The sequence below is a fragment of the Crocodylus siamensis genome, chromosome 1, assembly GCF_052110815.1.
Source record: "Crocodylus siamensis isolate JL-2025a chromosome 1, ASM5211081v1, whole genome shotgun sequence".
NCBI lineage: Eukaryota > Metazoa > Chordata > Crocodylia > Crocodylidae > Crocodylus > Crocodylus siamensis.
Window position 1 is genome coordinate 219,526,391 of NC_143395.1, and position 7,061 is coordinate 219,533,451.

Below are 7,061 nucleotides of genomic sequence, written 5' to 3' on the forward strand. Positions count from 1 at the left end.
TTTTTCAGGAAAGAAGAGAAAGGAGGGAAGCCTAATCAGAAGCACAGACATTGTTAAAATAAGGAGAAGAGGAGAGAAAGAAGAGGAAACCCTAAATGAACCAAGGTTTTGCTGAAGCCGTAGCAAAGGACCTCTAGTCTATCCAGCAGAAGAGGTGGAAACTCTCAGAGCTTTTGCCTGCAATGATGCCCACCTGCTTCCAGACTTTATCTGTCTCCCAAAACCTTCCCCCGCAATTCCCCTTCTTTTCTGTGCTTCATTCAAAATATATAACATCTTATAAGCTTAATAAGCCTGTGTTAAATCGGGAAAAGGAACTCTCCCAGACAGCAAGTTACTTCTGGCAACACTGTAACTTAAGGATTCAGGATCTGTAACCTCTGCAGCCTGGCTTGGCAAGAGCTGTATCTCTGTCCCTCTTTTGATTTATTTGAGGCAGCCATGAGCCTTGCAGCAATGATGGCTGAGGTCCCACCGAAGTACTGCCATTTTGTTAGCAATTCTGTCCATCTGAGCTCTTCTAAACCTGGGCTGCAGCCAGAAGCCAGAGATGAATCAGGGTCCTCCCTGCAGGATACTGTTAAAGTCAGTGAAGCAGAACACTACTACCAGGCTGGCTTTCGTTGGCAGGAGTTTTCTCTTCCTCCAATTAGAGGTAACTGTGAGGGCTTGGCTTCACTGGGAGCTTCTCAAAATAGCCAGGGATAGAAACCTATATCCCTCCTGAGTAATGGCACCTGCTTAGAACCTACTTGGGCCTTGAAGCCTCCATACCATTTAAGAAAAACTGCTATGTCTCAAAGCCTTGGCTTGAGACAGAAGAGCAAAACAGCTAAACACCCAGGCCATATGGAGTTGCGAGGGAAATTTTTCATCTCCCCTGCTAGTAGTTTCATTCTCTGATTCAGAGTGGGCTTTCTGAACTTCATGCCAATGTAGAGGCACCCGCCCCAACTGCCTGCCTCTGAATGGGGCTGTGCACTTTGGCCACCGGGACAAAAGGTGCCAACGGTGCAGCTATGCGGCATAGACCCTCCCCCATGTGCTGTGCAGCTGCAAGCCACACACCAGAGCCTGGCAGCTCTGCCACAATGCTGTCCAGGACCACCTGGCGAGGGCCATCCCGGCTGCAGCAGGGGAGATCTCCGTGAACCACACTGTCCCGGGCTGTGAGAGCCAGATGTGACCTGACATAGTCATCACCAATGAAGAGGCCAAGAAGGTCATGATCATGGATGTCACCATCCCCTTCAAGAACCGGCACCAGGCTTTCACCGACGCCTGGGCTTGCAAGCGGGAGAAGTACACCCCACTGGCCGACACCCTGAGGGGCCACAGCTATGATGTGATGGTCGACGCGCTCATCATGGGAATGGTCGGAGCCTGGGACCCCAGCAACGAGAGTGTCCTGCTTGCCTGCCGCATCTCCAGCTGCTACGCCAAGATGATGCGCTGCCTTATCGTGTCTGACACCATCCGTTGGTCCCGTGACATCTACGTGGAACACATCACGGGCCACTGCCAGTACTCCGACCCCACCAGACAAGCCGTCACTGGACCGCCTGAACCACCACCACCACCAACCTCTCCACCCCACCCCCCCTGTGCCAGATGGGCCTTCACTTCACTTCAAGAGGATTCTTCAACCATGGGCAACTCCGCTCCACCTGAAGAGGACCCCTGCGATGAGACTTTATATGGACTGAGGCACTTCCTTTGAACCACTTCCTCCACCATTGCAGACCATTGTAACGGGTTTGTGTGTGTCTATCTCCTTTCTTTCTCAGCATTGCGAACCCCCTCCCTCCCCTTCCCCATCTCCTCCATTCTCCACCCCAGGCTTAGTTGGCTAATATTGTATCTCCTGTAACCTAGTTGTGTTCCCCTCCTCACCCCCATCCCTCTATTGTTAGTCCCTCACTCGGGCGATCTGTATTTCCCTATCGGCTTTGTCATTTTTTTGGATTCCCAATCCTAAACATTTACTAATAAAAGTCTATGGGAGCTCAGACAGGCCTGCTTAGATATAGGATTCTTCTTCACTTCCTCCTTTTTCTGTGTTAACTACACTTACTATTCCCATCCCACAAGGAAGATAAGAGGCTTCATTAAGGTCAGTAAAGCTGTTCAAAAAGACATTAGCATGTAAATGGTAGGTGCTAGACACCTGCAGGGTGACAGAAGCAATGTAACAATTGATTCACTTGCTGAGGGATATCCTCTCAATGACAAAAAGTGTATCCTTGCCTGTAATGCTCCCTGTACAAAGAAATGGCCATAGAGATTCACCTGGTGGAAAAGATACTTCAACCCCTGCTGTCATGGTTTACTTTTATACCAAAGCAATGAGTCCCCCTGAACAGTAGTCCTGATGCAGGAAAAGGGAAAGAGAAAACTTAAAGAGATGCTTGGCCTCTGTGAGCTGAAATGCCAAACATAATGGACCCAGGTCTACAATCCACAGATACAATTACTCTATAAATCACCCACAAATACACTTTGCTGTAAAGGCCAATGACAGAATAATGCTGTAGAGACCTAACTCTTCTCTCTCTCTCTCTCTCTCCCTCTCGTGACTATTCCAGGCACATTGCTAGGGGAGGGAGTGAATTGCAAGAGCAAAGCTCATCCAATTCAGGATGCAAGTAGACTGGTGCTTCCCATTGGCATTAAACTTAGCTGCAGTTTGTTTTAGCACAAGTCAAACATAATAGAAGGGGCAGAGTACGATGAAGCAGGCAAAAGCAGTCATCACATGCATTCAGTTTGTGCCAAGCAGCTGGTTTTGCAACCTCTGCCTACAGCTGTTTGCTCATCACCATTGTGTGCTACTTCCTCTAGCTCTGGATGGTGTACATTTGGATTGCAAATGGTCAGCATTTTGAGCATATCTCTTGTAGCCATCTGGCATTAAAAGCTGCTGCTGCTGCCTTGGGAAGAAGGAAAGCTGCCTGTATATGGACTTTTTCTCACCCATTTTCCCTAGCATTCAAAAGGAACACAAGTAAGATATTACCTAAATACATGCATGTGGCAAGAAGAGGTCTGTACCTGCAAAGTGTAACATCAGGAATGTGGAACAGAGAGGCAGAGATGAAAGGCCATCACTCAAAATTTAGGGCCCAAGCGCTGGATGTTCCAACATCCTTTCCCATAAAGATCTTGCTGGCTGGATGACCTGGAAGAACCTTATTCAATGAGTACAGCAGAGGAAGCTTTTACATTTAATTAGAGTCACGGTCCATGCTGGCTTTGCTGCTGTCAATTTGAATGAGCAAGAAGTCTTCCCATAAGGTAAGCCTTGGGACAGGGGAGAAGGACTTCTCTACTTAAAGAACAAGACAAAGACAAAGCACCTTTAAAACAAATTTCTTGTTCTTCCAACAGATATAGATATATAGATATATCTATTGATGGATGGTTATGAAAGGGATTTGAAAACTCTCACATTTCATTCATAACATCGTATAACTATGATTATTCAAATTAACTGCTCAGGATGCATGTATGGAAATTGACTTGAGAACAGAAGCCTTTCTCCATTTCTTTCTAATAAGTACAGTGAACAGCCCTTGGTGTACAGTGCATTTCTTTATTTGGTTGATGGTTGGCTGTACTTGTCTTATTACCTAGCATGATAACATCACTTCCTTACAACTCCAAGGTGGCTCATATGCCTAATCTTCCCACACCCTACAAGCAAATCAGCAATAGTAGAGGCAAAGCTGAAACTGAATAGACAATAACCGTTTTTTGCTTTAAGTCCTTCATGCTGCGTAGCACATGGAACCTAAAAGGAGGCATCTTCACCTTTCAGTCAACTACTTTTCTTTCTAACATCAAACCTCCTCATCAAATTATTTCAGTTTTCTCTCTGCTGTGTTCCATGTTTTTCTGGGCTGCCCTCTTTTCTTTCTCCTAGTAGGTTCCCAAAATATTGACTGTTCAGTTATATCATAGAAAAGTAGGGCTGGAAGGGCTCTCAGGAGGTCATCGTCAAGAGGAGACTGGATGGTCACCTTGCTGGGGTCACCAGCCCCCAGTTGTCTTTCCTGCTTGGTGCAGGGGGCTGAACCCGATTTGGGCAGTTGTGGGCAGTTGCCACTGATGCTGCCAGTAACATCTGCAGGCAGTCACCAATCACCACTCAGCGTTCGCCACCCGCCCCACCGCTGACACTGTCATGGCCACCTGCAGGCAGTCCTCACTCAGCCCACCCTCACTGCCGACATTACTGTGGCTGCCTCTGGGCGGTCCCCACTTGCCACTGCCACACCTCCACCGCTACCACCACCTCCACCGCCTGCAGGTGATCACCGTGCTCCCCCAGCCTCAGGAGGCACAAGGTGTTCATGCTTCCAAGGTCCCTTCCAGCCAGGGCCAGCCCACAATTTTTTTGGGGCCCCCTTCAAGAAATAGTTTTGAAGCCCCCGACACAAAGAAGCTGGAGGCAGCAGGGAAGGTGGGTGGCAGGCAGGAGAAGAAGCCGGCAGCAGCGGCAGGCGGGTGGTGAGCGGTTGGACATGAAGTCAGCATTGGCTGCACAAAGGGGAGGGGGATGGAAAGCAGCCAGACAAAGGGGACCGTTGGCTGTGGGGCCTCCTGCGGCCGCAGGTTTGGCAGGATAACGGGCTGGCCCTGCTTCCAGCCTTACAATCTATGAATCTATTAATCTAGTCCAACCCCTACTTAAGGCCGGATCATCCCCAGCCATACAAGTCAAGTTTTTGTCCAACCTGATGTTAAAAGCTTCTAAGGATGGTGATTCCACAAATCCCCAAGGTAGCCTGCCCCAATGCTTGACCACCCACATAGTCAGAAAGTTCCTCCTGATCTGCAGACTAAATTTCCCTTGATGCAATTTAAGACTGTTACTTCTAGCCCTGTCCCTTCCAGCCACAGAAAACATTCAACCACCATCTATACAAACACTCTTCAGGTATTTGAAAACAGTTTCCATAATCCCACATGTCTTCTCTTTTTCAGACTGAAAAATCCCAGTTCTTCCAACCTTTCCTTCATTGCCAAGTCATCCCATGGCCTGTTAACTTCTATCTTCTCTCTTTGATTCCACGGTAATGTTACTTTGCCTGGTCCTCTCATTTCTGTTTTTGTGATATCTGTTTGAATCATAACACTGGCAGGATTCCTCTGAAGCAGGCCCATAAGTGCACAGAAATGAAGGGGATAAGGAGGACCAACCTGGTGGCCTTTTACGATCAGGTCACCAAATCATTAGACGCAGGGGTTGCTGTGGATGTAGTCTTTTTGGACTTCCGGAAGGCTTTCGACACTGTCTCTCACCCTGTCCTCATCAAAAAGCTGGGAGACTGTGGTGTCGATGCCCACACGGTCAAATGGGTCGCCAACTGGTTGGAGGGCCACACCCAGAGGGTGGTAGTGGATGGGTTCTTCTCGACCTGGAAGGATGTGGGCAGTGGGGTTCCGCAGGGCTCGGTCCTCGGGCCCGCACTGTTCAACATCTTCATCAGTGACTTGGATGAGGGGGTAGAAAGCACCCTGTTCAAGTTTGCTGATGATACTAAGATGTGGGGGGATGTGGGTGCACTAGAAGGGTGCAATAGGCTACAAGCTGACCTTGACAGGTTGCAACGGTGGGCGGATGAGAATAGGATGGGGTTTAACACTGATAAGTGCAAGGTGTTGCACATGGGGAGGAAGAACCGGCACCACACTTACAGGTTGGGGAACTCCCCTCTTGCCAGCACGGAGACGGAAAAGGATCTTGGAGTCGTCATTGACTCCACGATGAACATGGGCCGGCAGTGTGGGGAGGCAGTCAAGAAGGCCAATCGTACCCTGTCATGCATCCACAGATGCATCTCGAGCAGGTCCAGGGAGGTGATCCTCCCCCTCTATGCGGCACTGGTCAGGCCGCAGCTGGAGTACTGCGTCCAGTTCTGGGCGCCACACTTCAAGAGGGACGTGGACAATATGGAAAGAGTTCAGAGGAGGGCCACTCGTATGATCAGGGGTCAGCAGGGCAGGCCTTATGAGGAGAGGCTACGGGACCTGAACCTGTTTAGCCTCCACAAGAGAAGGCTAAGGGGGGACCTTGTGGCCTGCTACAAACTGGTCAGGGGGGATCAGCAGGTATTGGGGGAGTCCCTGTTCCCCCGTGCGCTGCCAGGAGTGACCAGGAATAACGGTCACAAACTGGCGGAGGGTAAGTTTAGATTAGATATTAGGAGGCGCTACTTCACAGTCAGGGTGGCTAGGGCCTGGAACCAGCTTCCAGGGGAAGTGGTGCAGGCTCCTAGCCTGGGGATTTTTAAAAGGAAGTTAGATGAGCACCTTGCCGGGGTCATCTGACCCCGGTGCTCTTTCCTGCTAAGGCAGGGGGTCGGACTAGATGATCTACCTAGGTCCCTTCCGACTCTAGCTACTATGAAACTATGAAACTATGACAGGTTGTTTCAAACAAATATGGCATTTTTATGTCTGCAGTTCTTGCAAAGGATCCTTAGAAATACAGTGTGGCAGCAGCAAACTCTTATGCCTTTTTTAGTAAAGGCTTGTGTGACCCACTCTTTAACAGAGTGTTATAATATGTATATATTTATATATAAAAATAACTTAGCTGCATTTAAAAAAATACCAATATGGCGGTGACATTTTGAATGTAAAGATATAACACTTCTGTTTTCCTAGTCTCAAAATGCAAGCTGTAGCAGGCTGGCTGGCAAAGGCTAACAGCAGACTGCATGCACACTCTAGGCTTGCGGAGGACTACAGCCAGCTGCAGGCAGTCAGGAGTGACTGCAGGCTGCCTACGAAAAATGCACTACATGCAGAGGATGATTAGCTTGCCACAGGAAGTTAAAGGCTCCTAGGGATAGGACCCAGGGGGTGGTGGCAGAGCTGAGTCAAACTTTCTCAGGGTTTGGCAAAAGACCCAGGACTGCAAGTCTAGAGGCAGCAGCACCATAAGGCCAGGAGAGGGAACTCACATAGAAGAGAGAAGAAAGACTGAACTGTTGCATTGAGGGAGCAGCATGAAGCCAGCAGCACCTGCCTGGGGTCTGGGAAGAGACCTCAGA

At 49.0% G+C, this 7,061-nt stretch overlaps 1 pseudogene; it reads left to right on the forward strand.

The window, feature by feature from the left end:
- Positions 1-459: 459 nt before the first annotated feature.
- On the forward strand, positions 460-1,720 carry LOC149874161 (uncharacterized; annotated as a pseudogene).
- The last annotated feature ends 5,341 nt before the right edge of the window (positions 1,721-7,061 follow it).